A 14,789-nucleotide genomic window follows, 5' to 3' on the forward strand; every position below is an offset into this window, starting at 1 on the left:
TTACTTAGATTATTGACTCCTGAGGACACGTGTAATCTCTTAACAACAAGCCGACACGAACTTTTATAATCAGTTAATGAAAAGGAGTGATTGTAAGACTGCAATAGTGTCAGTAAGAGGGGAGAAAAAGAGCTGGAGCATTTTATTAGTGCAGGTCGCCTACATCTAGAGGTGTACATGTCCCTCTTTTAACCCGCCCATGCTTGCCCGGTGGCCAGGCGGGCAGGCCGCCGCTCGTTGTCAACAGAACGGGCAGGCTGCTTCACTCCCAGCCAAGCCAAGCAGAACCCAACCCGGGCAGGCTGCGGGAAACTTGCTTGCCTGCCCATATTACTGCTGAGCTGAGCTACGCAGCCGTTTAGTCTGCGCGCGTCATTGTCGTATTATGAACGTTAATCAAAAGTTTTTATTTTACCTGAGCACCAAAAGACAAACCCCAACATTACATATATATGTATTAATTTCAGGCAAAAAAAATATTGGTTTTATTTGTATATTCTTCCTTTACGCGTATATTTCGGGCATCTTATCTATATAAATAAAAATTAATTGCCAAATGTGTTGATAAGCGTAAAACTCGAGAACGCCTGGACCAGTTCGGCTAAATTTTTTTTGCTGTGTTCGTAATTCTCAGGACAAGGTTTTTATGAAATAAAATTTTTCGAAAATCGACCGAAAAATTGGAAAATTTGACAAAAACTGAAAGTGCGTTTTCATTGTGTCCGTGTGTTTGTATTGCATACAATCTTGATGAAATTTTGCACACTATACCTTGAAACCAAGAGGAAGGTCACAGTCTACATAAAATTTCATATGGTGCATGGCAGAGGTTCCTTTACAGAACGGAACTCGACAAATTGTACGTATTTATTCCGATCTTGATGAAATTTGGCACACTTGATATTCAAAGCAGGATGAAGGGCGCTGCCTGCTTAAAATTCTGAATGGTGCATGGCGGAGGGTACTTTACGTACACACTTCTACACCAACCTACAATTTTACTCCGATCTTGAAGAAATTTTGCACATTTGACCATCAAGAGGAACATCACTGTCTACATAATATTTCGGACAGTACATTGAAGAGACTACCTTACAAAAGATTTTGACATCGTTTGTGGGTTACCATGAAAGTTCACTATGTACGCATGTTTCCATGGAGAAGGTTTTTGAATATTTACATGTATATATATATATATATATATATATATATATATATATATATATATATATATATATATATATATATATATATATATATATATATATATATATATATATATATATATGCACATGTAAATATTCAAAAACCTTCTCCATGGAAACATGCGTATATATATATATACATGCACATGTAAATATTCAAAAACCTTCTCCATGGAAACATGCGTACATAGTGAACTTTCATGGTAACCTGCAAACGATGTCAAAATCTTTTGTAAGGTACTCTCTTCAAGATCACAGACATTTCGTTTAAAAGAAATGTGTGTATATTTCTTTTAAACGAAATGTCTATGATCTTTTTGAAATTTGAGAGCTGTCTGACACATTCACAGTCATCGTGTTGGACAATTCGCGCACAGCAAATGTCGTTTAACAGTTGCAAACCATTTTTGGTTGAGTGAACGTGTTATATTGGCTGCAAAAAGCCTTGATGTTAACGAAATGAATTTTCAGATTCATTCTATGACACCTGGCGAATTGCTGACATACAAGTCGGTTTATTCCGTTACTAACCAAGATGATGTAGTCAACTATCCTACGGAATTTTTAAATTCGCTGGATTTCCCCGGATTACCGCCTCCCAATCTGTAATTAAGTCGGATCGGCAATCATGTTGCGAAAGGTAAACCAGCCACGTCTTTGTAATGGCACCCGGCTTGCGGGGAAGAAGTTAAAGAACAACGTAATCGAAGCCACAATTTTAAAAGGAAAGTACAAAGGTGAGGACAGTTTGATTCCAATATCACTAAGATTCCGACCGACATGCCATTCGACTTTAAACGGTTATAATTTCCAGTGCAGCTTACATTTGCCATGTCGATAGATAAATCGCAGGGGCAGTTGTTATACGTTTGTGGCATCAATCTTGAAAATCATGTTTTTCACATGGCTATTTGTATGTCGCATATTGCCCTGTCGGGACACCTTCAACTTCATTTGTTTATGCACCAGAAAACAAAACTATCAATGCTGCGTATCAAAAAGTATTACAATAAATGCTACCTAGCAATAAACTTTGACACTGATTCACTGATCACCACAAAAGTTGACAGATATATATGAGTTTTCATAGATAAGTGAAGAGGAGATGAACTGAGGTGGCGGAATCCGACAGAGAGAGGACGAGGAGAAGGATAGAGGGTGGGGGGGGGGGGGGGGGGAGATGGGCCAAGGGATGGGTTCAAAAATGGTTCAAATGGCCCTGAGGAATATGGGACTTAACTTCTGAGGTCATCAGTCCCCTAGAACTTAGAACTACTTAAACCTAACTAACCTAAGGACATCACACACATCCATGCCCGAGGCAGGATTCGAACCTGCAACCGTAGCGGTCGCGCGGTTCCAGACCGTAGCGCCTAGAACTGCTTGGCGACTTCGGCCGGCCAAGGGATGGGGAGTGGGGGGGGGGGGGGTGGAGGTGATCAAAGAGATAGTGGGAAGGGACTAAATGGATAGAGAGAAAATACGGGAGGGAAGATGGACTACGAGAGTATTGAATAAATAAATGCCCAGGCAACGCAATGCAGTCTGTGCTGCACTTTTCAACACCGAAACGGATGGATATTTGTACTAAAGAAGTGAACCTCCAGCCCCCAAAAAGAAGATTGGTCACCTCCCCAGAAGAATAAATTATCTACGCCCCTATTAACCACTGTACTGCAATGAGAACCAAATTAAGATTTTGGAAGTCTAGATTCTTTAACTTTAGTATGTTTCAGCCAAGTATGACACCAATTATATAAATATTTAACTACGTTTCCAGGATGTATTTTACTGGTTCTGTGAATTCATTCGAAGTTGGAAAAATCATTCTAAATTGCCAAAATGCATTTTAACAAAATCGAAGGACTTGTTTCTTATCCAGTTCGTCTAAAAACTATAGTACTGGGAATACAATGGCGACCCTGAGCCATTTTTCGCGGCTCCTACGTTTGCGTCATGAGAGTCCACACTTGTAGTCTAGGTCTGCATCATGAGGGACCATATTTCGGACCATCATGATGCAGACTAAGACGACGAGTGTTTACTTGCATGATGCAAATCTAAACGACGACTCTAGACCCTCATAACACAGACCTAAACGACGAGTCTGAATCCTCATGACGCAGATATAGACGCTGTGGAGAGTGGCTCAGAGTTTCCATTACATTCCTACTACAATACATTCATGGAAAAAGACGCTCTTCATTTTAGGAGTATTTGTAGTGTCTAGGTCTTCAGCATCTTGACTCTGCATGTGGGATTCCCCTTAATATAGAAATACAAGAATAAAATTACATTTTGCAATGTGTGTGGAACTCAACAAAATAAATTGTAATTTAAACTCATAATGTGTATTGCCTTACTCCACAAATGAATATTTTATTTTGCAGAACACTTTTCAACATAAAATCTTTACAAATTTTCCTTCAGTTCCCCTGAAAGTATTATTTAGGCCAAACCAGATACTCCTAAAAATATTTGGCTACTTTTGCAAACCCAAGTAACAGAAAATGGTTTACAAACAATAATTAATGTCACTTGGAAGGATTGAAATCAAAAAGTTTAGTCTAAAATAAAAATGAACTGTATGCATTACAAAATTTCTATCTCAGAAATTGACGCCCAGAAAGCACAAGAAAGAAATCTGCACTCTTAATTAGTAAATTTGCGCTCAAACTCATAGTTTCCCGTTTAATGTTCTACTGTATTTTCAATATGTCTGCTGATTAGTGTTTAAATTAATTATGACGAGATCGTTAAGTCTGTCTGCATTAAGACGTAATCGTTTTTCGCTAATTAGGTTTCGAGCGCAACTAAAAATTCTCTCACTAGACGCACTAGTGGCTGGTATATTTAATATTTTTCTTGCCACACACGCAAGTCGAAGTCGTTGGGAGTTATTTTTCCACCACTGTAGAATATCTCCCTCGTTCACACAGTGTTCTTGCAAGTATCTGCTGACTTCATCATGTAGGAGAGGAGGCTCTTCTGCCCAGTCCTCAAATTTCGCCGTTTTGTACGGCCCTGGATTTGTTTCTTGGTTGCTGTGATTGGGCACTTGTACTGAAACTGTACAGGTTCCAATTAATATTTGCAGAATAATGTGAAGATCGTACTACACATAGTTGAAATTATAATAGGTTTTAGATGATTATATCATTTATCGTCCTGTAAAGTCACCAGAAGATCAAAACTAACTGCAGGACGATTTAAATAAGGTATATATTTTTGGTGTGAAAATTAGCAGTTGGCAATAAATAATGACAAGAGCGAGGTTATCCCTGTGTGTACTAAACTAAGTCCGTTAAACTTCGTTTACAAGATCAACCAGTCAAATCTAAAGGCTGTAGATTCTACTTAATACCTCTGATTACAATTACGACCTACTTAAATAGGAATGGACACACAGAAAATGCTGTAGGCGTTTTAATGACAAAACACTCTTTTGGAGCATTGCTACGAAGTTGGAGAGCCTTACTATTGACGGAAGAGGTCGAAAGAGTCTAAATAAGGGCAGCTGGTTTGGTATTATCGTAAAACAGGGGAAAGAGTGTCGCGGAAATTACACAAGAGTTGGGGTGGTAATCGTTTCAACAATGGCGTTTTTTGACGTGGCGCGTTCTATATATGAAATTTCGATCACCAACTTACTCCTCCGAATTCGAAGAGATATTGTTGAGTCCCATATACATTGGAAGAAATGATCATCAGAATAAAATACAAAAAAGCTGCGCTCAGACGGAGGGCTGTAGGTGTTCTATCCCGCGCGAAATTCGAGAAAAGGAGACAAATAAGTTGAAAGTGGTTCTATGAACCCTCAACTAAGCACTTGCGTGTGTCTTGCAGAGTAACCACGTACATGTAGATGAAGAATATATGCATTATCTTAGGAGCTTACCTTCAGCACACATCTGTCGTGCTGCTTGGTAAACTTCAATTTTTTCATCCTCGGTTAACTTTCTTAATGTGCGGTAGTTAGCCACCATAAACGTTGCAATTTTATGCAACATACTAACGCACATTTTCTGTTCTAGGAAGGCATCAGCGGCTTGTTTCAAAGGTTTCGTGTCCTGAAAATACATTTTCTCAACATACATATTTCACAAGTGGTTCTATAATATTCAGATGGAATAAAATTACAAACCTCTTCATCGTTATCCTGTACGGTACAGTGAGTTTTTAAGGCATAAAACCACGGTGGAACTAAATGTAGGGTTGGATCCTTGTCACTCTCTAGATCAACTGTGGCTTCTTTAAACGGCTTAAGAAATTCTATAAGCTGGCCAGTTATATGGTGGTCATAACCCAGCTTCTTATCAGGGGCACCTTCATTATGTAAAACAGCCTTCACTGAATCAATCTGAGAATGGACTGATACAAGCATGTCAAAATAACTATTCCAACGAGTTGAAACCCACTGCTTTAAAGACGAGTTCAGTCTCACACAGAGACCTCTTCTCTTGAAGTACGAAACTTTAGCCCGCACTGTATTAAGAATGGCTAATATATTTGGAACATTTTCTTTCAAAAACTGTTCGCTCAGAACAGGTTTCAAGACTGTGTTTATACTATGAGCCATGCATGGAAGACGCTGATATACTTCGAGAGCTTTGACAATGTTACTGCCCTGGTCTGTGACAAACGTAATTTTGGCAATGTCTTCACGAGAAACACCCATAGTTTCTAAGCCATCTTCCAACTCGTTTCGAATATTCGAGCCAATTTTTGGGCAGTCAGGAAACGCAGAGCACATTAGTACATATTTATTCAAACGCCAGTCTGAAATTATGTAATGCATTGTCACGGACATGTAATCCGCCCCTTTGTAATTTTCTGCCCATAGATCAATTGTACTGGCACATATACCAGAACGAATCGCATGCACTATATCTGGGAGCATTTTGCTGCGCACTTTATCAGCTAAGGTTTGAACTTTCCTAGCTACTGTCACTCGGGAAGGCATAACATTTTTAATATCAACTGAGCCATATTTTTTACCTATGTCGATCAGTGTCTGCCCTAAATTAAGAAATCCTTCTCCCTCTATACTACTAAATGGTCTCAGGTCCTTAGCACACATTTCGACGCACTTTTCGGCCACTAAATCTTTGTCCTCTTTCAAGATATTTACGGAGTGAGGGAACTGCTTGTCAAATTTGCACACATGTCGTAACATACGCGAGGTTCCCGAATAAGTACTTAAGAGCTTTTTACATAGTTTGCATTGAGACACACCTACCGATTTGTTTGAAGCGGCCTCATAAACACACAAAAACGTTTCCCATGCGGCACTTGTGCTCTGTTTCGTTACCAGCATGTATTCGCCAGTTGTCAATTTTGTTTCAATCTCACTAAAGTTCGACCTATTCATTGTGCTGCCTCCACCGTTGCGATAAATGAACTGCAGGCTAACTACCTGGCTACTCTAGTCACGGTACCTTGACAGCGCAACCTGTCGTCAGGCGCAGCAAGCTGAGCGGGTCCCGTGAAGCTTGGCAGGCTTGCGGGAGCCCAGGTAGCCCGGGCTTGCGGGAGCCCGTATCGCCCGCATTGCCCACTATGCCTCAGTACACGCGCACTCTTGTGTTTACATCGCGGCAGGCTGACCTGCATGAATGGTTGCAGAGGTGCTAGGGGGCAAGCAGGCTGCAAGGGGAATTTGTACACCTCTGCCTACATCAGGGGCAAAATGATTGTTCTCTTTTGATTGACAGGTCATTAATGTGTGTTCTGCTAAAAGGATCCTTCCTTTTCATTGACAGGTCCTTAACCTATTGTTCCTTTCGTCCCCCCACCGCTCCCAACCTCTCAGGAAACCTCTGAACCCCATCGTCCTTGCCACAGGTACATTTTCAGGTCTCAGTTTCTGGAATAGCCCCTCTCGCTCCCATAAATTTGATTGACTAAACAGATCAATTAATTAACCCCTCCTAAAAATGGTGGGAAGTTCAAATTTTGGCAAAAAGGTCATTTGGGCTACCTCCACTAACTGAAGTCATCTGACCACCACCTCTTCCTTGGAATTGGTGGGGAAAGGACTCAGCCTGTGATTGATAGGATGGATGCAAATCTGTTTTGCACACAGTCTTTAATTAAACAATTTGAGGCAGTAGCTCCTTCCACTGTGTTTACCATAAGGTCTGGAGGCCAACTGACCTAGTACACAGTACTGCCATCAGAGGGCACATTCATCCCATGGTGGTCTGGGGGAAAAATGGCGGGAAAATGATTCAGCCTGTGCCAGGTTGCTGGATAGGAAGGAGTGTACTTTATTTTGGAACAATTTATTTACGGATAAATCTCTCATACTTTGTTACACTGATACAAAACACACACTGGCGTGCAAACTACTCGTAAATCACCGAAATAATGCAGCACACTGATGGGCTGACACACAAACTACTCCAATTTTCAAAATAATGCTTGTAAAAGGCTCTGAAAACACGCTAATCGTCAACTGTGGAAATCATGAACTGCACAGCCTACACACCTGTTCACAAAATAATGCAACAGACACGAAAACAGCTCGTAAATTGTCAAAATATAATGCATGTGTAACACTATACAAACACGCTCACAACGCAAACAGCCCAAAATAATGCAGTGCACGAACACTTATTGCAAATAAACGCTTTCGAACTATTGTCAACCGCAACATTCAGCGAACTTTTCCAATGTGGGCACACATCACTGCTGCCGCTATCCACCGCTGGATAGATGAACGCATGGTGGTGCGACGCATTGCTCTGACACCACTGCTGACAGCAGCCAGCAGGTGAAAGTTTCGTCTACAGTTAAAGTTCGAGTGTTGTACTGACGGCTCTTGTTTACATTGACACGTGACAAGTCAACCTCTGGACACACACATGTTCACCGTTGCTGGCACAGTGCCTCTATACCTGTGGTCGAGTGAAAACCTAATTGCCGAGCAACTCACCTTCGCAGATACAGCACAAATCTGTTCCAATGCTTCTCAGCAATAGCACAGGCTGCATTGTTCCTGGTGATTCTAAGGGGATATGCAAGCTGCGTCTAGCCATGCACTCATTTGCCAGCCAAGCGTGGCTGACATCACTGCGAAATGTTCAAGTAGCTACTCACCACCACAAGCTCATCTGAAAGGTTCGCAATGTTATCCTGATGTCACATGGCTACGTAAATACGAGTCAAGTTGACCTCTCGGAAATTTTCTAGTGTCCTAGAAATAGTTACTTGTCGCTTTTGTAATGTCTCAGCTTGTCTGCAGGGTAAGGCTTGACCTAACAGAATCTCTTTACAAAAATAGCCCAGAATAAAACCAAATGCATCCCTCCTTATGGTCTTAATGTGACACCCCATCCATCACATGATACCCTTCCTGCTTTCAACAAACATTTCCGAAATGCAAACGTTCTCACCACTATGTATAGGCTCCTATATCCTAACACAAAGGAGGTCTCTTGAATGAACTGAGCATCATCATTGGCTCTTACTGAATTTACCTGCCAAATTACTGATGCCACTGGTGTGTAAGCACTGTCTGCCTTTTTTATTTCTGCAGACAAGACTTTCAGTGGCAAAACACCATTTTGTACAGATCGCAATATTGCACTGACAAACCCTGCAAAGTAACCTACAGATCGTCAAATACGGAAAGAATTACAAAGCTCTGTCACTGAGGATGGAAGCTTTAATATTAGAGTGTGGAACTGATCCGTAACCCGACAATGTATCACTGTGTACCATGTCGCTGTAGTTAACATACATTTCATATACTACACCAATACAAAATCACCCCTTTTGCATCATTCATATAGCTATCGACCACCTCCAGATTCTGATTACATGAACATATGCAATTTCACATGTTTTGTCACAATATACCCTTTTCACGGAACTTTTCTCTATCAAACGCATGACAGTAAGGCGGTAAATGTGCTGAAGCAGTCGATCGGACAATTTACATGGGAGGGAAAAATGGTCGAGCGCAAACACACTTCCATATTCAATCTTCTCAGATTTCCACACGACTATGAAGGCTATCCAACGCATACTAAGTGTTCACTATTTGGTCATCTAGATGACGACATTGTCAGCTACATTCCCACATCCCAACAGGCCTCTTCTTTTGGACACCTGCTACGTGAATGATTCTTGCCACACGTCCCTGGCACAGTCAAAATCATCCTAGGAAACCAGTCAATATATTATCAGTGTACTTAGAATTAAATGTTACGATCGTGGTCTCAGTTGGAAGACATTCGACAAAGAGCGAAGTATTGGAAATACACCCTGCTGGAAATAGAAATATCTGTACCCTTCTTATTACTTGACATACTTTCCCCTTTGCTATCACAGTATTCTACATCAAATCCATAGCTTCCTTACGACTGGACATAGTCTTTTACTACACACACACACACACACACACACACACACACACACACACACACACACACACACAGTGTTACAAAAAGGTACAGCCAAACTTTCAGGAAACATTCCTCACACACAAAGAAAGAAAATATGTTATGTGGACATTTGGCCAGAAACTCTTACGTTCCATGTTAGAGCTCATTTTATTACTTCTCTTCAAATCACATTAATCATGGAATGGAAATACACAGCAACAGAACGTACCAGCGTGATTTCAAACACTTTGTCATAGGAAATGTTCAAAATGTCCTCCGTTAGCGAGGATACATGCATCCACCCTCCGTCGCATGGAATCCCTGATGCGCTGATGCAGCCCTGGAGAATGGCGTATTGTATCACAGCCGTCCACAATACGAGCACGAAGAGTCTACATTTGGTACCGGGGTTGCGTAGACAAGAGCTTTCAAATGTCCGCATAAATGAAAGTCAAGAGGGTTGAGGTCAGGAGAGCGTGGAGGCCATGGAATTGGTCCGCCTCCACCACTCCATCGGTCACCGAATCTGTTGTTGAGACGTGTACGAACACTTCGACTGAAATGTGCAGGAGCTCTATCGCGCATGAACCACATGTGTCGTACGAGTAAAAGCACATGTTCTAGCAGCACAGGTAGAGCATCCCGTATGAAATCATGATAACGTGCTCCATTGAGCGTAGGTGGAGGAACATGGAGGCCCAGTCAAGACATCACCAACAATGCCTGCCCAAACGTTCACAGAAAATCTGTGTTGATGACGTGATTGCACAATTGTGTGCGGATTCTCGTCAGCCCACACATGTTGATTGTGAAAATTTACAATTTGATCACATTGGAATGAAGCCTCATCCGTAAAGAGAACATTTGCACTGAAATGGGGATTGACACATCGTTGGATAAACCATTCGCGGAAGTGTACCCGTGGAGGCCAATCAGCTGCTGATAGTGCCTGCACACGCTGTACATGGTACGGAAACAACTGGTTCTCCCGTAGCACTCTCCATACAGTGACGTGGTCAACGTTGTACAGCAGCAACTTCTCTGACGCTGACATTAGGGTTATCGTTAACTGCACGAAGAATTGCCTCGTCCATTGCAGGTGTCCTCGTCGTTCTAGGTCTTTCCCAGTCGCAAGTCACAGGCTGGAATGTTCCGTGCTCCCTAAGACGCCGATCAATTGCTTCGAACGTCTTCCTGTCGGGACACTTCGTTCTGGAAATCTGTCTCGATACAAACGTACCGCGCCACGGCTATTGCCGCGTGCTAATCCATACATAAAATGGGCATCTGCCAACTCCGCATTTGTAAACATTGCACTGACTGCAAAACCACGTTCGTGATGAACACTAACCTGTTCATGCTACTTATTGATGTGCTTGATGCTAGTACTGTAGAGCAATGAGTCGCATGTCAACAAGCACCGAAGTCAACATTACCTTCCTTCAATTGGGCGAACTGGAGTTTATAAGCCTGACGCTGAAGACAAACCTATCATGCATCCCCCTACTAGGGAGTACAATACTCTACCAATAACTGATTGCTGGTGATGTGAAATAATACTGAGAGAAAATCAGCGATGGATGGACATGTTCCCAAGGTTTTCCTGCGAATGTCACCACTGTGTTTTAGAGATGCGTAATCTTCTTACAAACCGTTGTATGTTAAAAAAACAACGATATTACTATCACGATCGGTATTGGTTCGACAGGTGCACACAAGTATTCATGTTGAAAGCTATATCGGCTTTATAAATCTACTTCTGGCATTACCTCCGAATGAATGGGTTTTTCCAGACAAATACTGTACACTGAATATTATCAGACCCACAGCGCAGTTACATATAGCCCACGATGCAACCTAGGGATAAAAATCACAGTATTTAGAAAGTTATTTGGGTAAGGAACATGGTATGAAACCAGTATTTGCAACTTCCTCATGCCGCTGGTAGATATTTCAGAAGTATTTGTAATTTATTGTCTCGATGCCATGTCAGAAGTTCTGCGATATATCCAATGGGTTATAGGCGAAGGTTGATTGAAAAGGATCACAAACTGTAGATTGTGATGATTGAGGCCGTAAGAAATGTACACACGCTTTTCAGATCTCTGGTGTTACACTCTCCAGTAGAATGCTGTCTGGTAATTGGAATCTAGTCATTCCATTCAACCACATACCTGCGTTGGATCCCATGGAAAGTCTTCTAATGATTACTGTCACTCATGAATCATTTCTGGCACACTCATATCTTGAAATGAGTCATCTTTTTCGAACGTATCAGCTACAGTAAAATTTTAGATAGTCCTTATGCATCTTCCAACTGCCGCCTCAAACTGCACAGCCACCCTGCAGCTTTGCATATGTGATTGCTCCACTAATGAGCGGAAGTCAGATCTGCATCCACCATCACCTGCAACCCATGTAGAAACAGGCTAAGCTGTGTTAGTGCTATAGGACTGTTTTGACCATTCTGTGGAAATGGGGACATGTTGTCATAGCTCCGCCAACAGTATGCGATGTGTAAGGTTAGTGCCAAACGAACCACACTCCTGCAAAGTTATAGACTGAAAGGCCCCCCTCAAACTGTCTTTGGCTGACCCGCCCTTCAGCACAGTCACCGATATAATCTGCAGCTGACTAGACGCTGAGTTAACATCTATATAGCAAACACATGGAGTATTTATAAAGTATCAAACACATCCGTTGCAGTTGTACACACTGATGTAAGGAATCTGTCTTGTGGACAATGTTGGATATTAGGTGAGAGGATTTTTCTTTTTGTTTATAGAGAGAGAAGTATAGTCCACTTAATCTATATTTATTAATTCAGATAGGAAAATTACATCTTTATGTTCTTCTGGCAGGCACATGAATGGGTCGTCAGAAGTTTTCAGTGCACTGTGTGTTCAGACACAGGTGTACTCTGACCACCATTAAAGTCTGATGTCAGTTCTGCCACAGTTTGCCACTTGTCCCGATTTACCAGTCTGCCCAGCATACGACGTCCGACAGATGTAATGATGATACCACCTTGTTGATAGTGGCGACGCCAGGCTATCTGGCTCCTGAAACAAAAATGGATAAATAAAAATATAATCTTCGTTATATGCATCACATACACACAGCATCAGTTATGCACAGAAATCCAACACGAATTTTCTGTGTATTAGCAGATCCTGTCAGATCCCAGGCCACTTTCTGTCAGACAATATTGCTTTTATCATTAACCTCGTACTGCAGGGATCACTAAACAGTACCACATGTATGCAGTATATTCAGGAATGAAGTACCGTCGCCATAAATGAAAAAACGAGAATGTTGTATAATTTGACTTATTAGACGACTAGCAATTCAGGCCGTGTGGAAAATCTGTAAGCGGGTTTAAGGATTCCATTCAGCTCATTATTGACCAGTCCGTTGCAGCAGTTGAAGATAGCAAAACCAAAGCGTAAGTTTTAAATTTCATCTTTAAGACCGTTCTCGCCTGAAGAACCATACAAACATGCTATTTCTTGACCTTTGGAGAGACTCTCTGTATGGACGACATTAAATAAGTATACCTGGCAGAAGCAACTTAAGGATTTGAAAAACAAACAAATCATCTGGTTCGGATGGCATCCCAGTTCGATGTTTACTAGGAGTACCCCAAGGCATTGGTCCGTTACCCAGTCTGCATTTATCATGAATCTCCCCTTGTACGTATTCTGTTAGAATAACACATTTTGTTGAGGCTAAGCAGTTTATGTTCATGAATCAGCATGGTTTTAGAAAGCATCGTTCGTGCTAAACTCGGCATGCCTTTATTTCACATGATATCTAGAGAACTATGAATGTAGGATAACAGATTCCATATTTCTAGATTTCCTGAAGGCATATGACACGATGTCCCATCACAGCCTGTAACGAAAGCACGAGCATATGGAATAGGCTCAGAGATATGAGAGAGGTTATATCCAATATGTTGTCAGAGACAAGGGTATCGTCAGTAGGGCAATGGAATCCCTGCTGTTCTCTCTATACATAAATGATTTGTCGGACAGCAGTCTGCCGACGATGCTGCGGTGTAGGATAAGACTTGGCCAAAATTTCCAGTTGGTGTGACGAATGGCTGCTGGCCTTAAATGCGGAAAAATTCAAGTTTATGCTGATGAATAGGAAGAACAAAGTTTTAACGTTCTGTTACAGTATTACTATAGCCCTGCTTACTTCACTGGTGTCTTTGGTCTGTACCAGGTCAGATTGACAGAAGCCATCTAAGCAATTCAGCGGATGACTGCTAGATTTGTTACCTTTAAGTAAGTGCCACGGAGATGCTTTCGGAACTCAAACTGAAGTCCTTGGAGGAAGTTGTTCTTTTACAGGAACACTACACAGGAAATTTAGAGAACGGCATTTGAAGTTAACTACCAAACTATTCTACAGCTGCCAACATACATTGCGCGTAAGGACAACACCAGCTACGAAAAGTTAGGTCTAATATGGAAGCGTACAGATAGTCGTTCTACCATCATTATTTTAGATTAACTGTACATGGTGTCCACTGAACTTTAGGAATTCGAAACATGCATTGTCAAACGTATACAAAGGAAAGAAAACTGTCATAACACCTCTATAATGCATTAAAAACACGCACACGTGAAAAGCAGGAAACTCACCCGTCTCCAACTTAATATAGACTCCAGCACCGATCAGGTGCTATGATTGAAACGACTTATGAAAGTCAACTGTATGCGAAATGGAAACCTAGGATAGTGTAATGGGCTAAACTGAAAGACGAAGACCTAACTATAGATAATTTTGGTGTTGACTAGGTAATAGGAATAATTTCGATGTTAATAACAACAGTGTAATACACTTACCATCGGCCGCCACATCACATCCCCATCCCCCTCAGTCCCCCACTGCTCCTCATCTATAAGTGGTATCGAAAAGGATGTATATAGGTAAATTTATTGAAGCACTTGCATGATTGGAGAGGTTGAGAAGTATTTTCAACATCGTGGAAGGTATGAAGGATCAAATTCTTTTGTATTAAACACTTTATTGATAGCATTAAGAGAGCCAGGGTGATTTCACTTCCAAATGCATAGGTGTGAAGAGCGAGTGCATTGAGGGTCATTACGGAAGTGAGGACCTATCATGTCATGATGGAGGAAGCAGGAGTCGATATAGAATACATGTGGGTTCCAGTATTTGA

At 41.4% G+C, this 14,789-nt stretch overlaps 1 long non-coding RNA gene across 1 annotated transcript in view; it reads right to left on the minus strand.

The window, feature by feature from the left end:
• Positions 1 to 12,394: 12,394 nt before the first annotated feature.
• The window catches only part of LOC124556557, a 295,085-nt gene continuing 292,690 nt past the window's right edge, over positions 12,395 to 14,789 (minus strand). Inside the window, exon 5 of the long non-coding RNA XR_006968620.1 lies at positions 12,395 to 12,657. This is a non-coding gene — a long non-coding RNA (uncharacterized LOC124556557). The remainder of the gene's footprint in view (positions 12,658 to 14,789) is intronic.

Source organism: Schistocerca americana, chromosome X (assembly GCF_021461395.2).
Source record: "Schistocerca americana isolate TAMUIC-IGC-003095 chromosome X, iqSchAmer2.1, whole genome shotgun sequence".
NCBI lineage: Eukaryota > Metazoa > Arthropoda > Insecta > Orthoptera > Acrididae > Schistocerca > Schistocerca americana.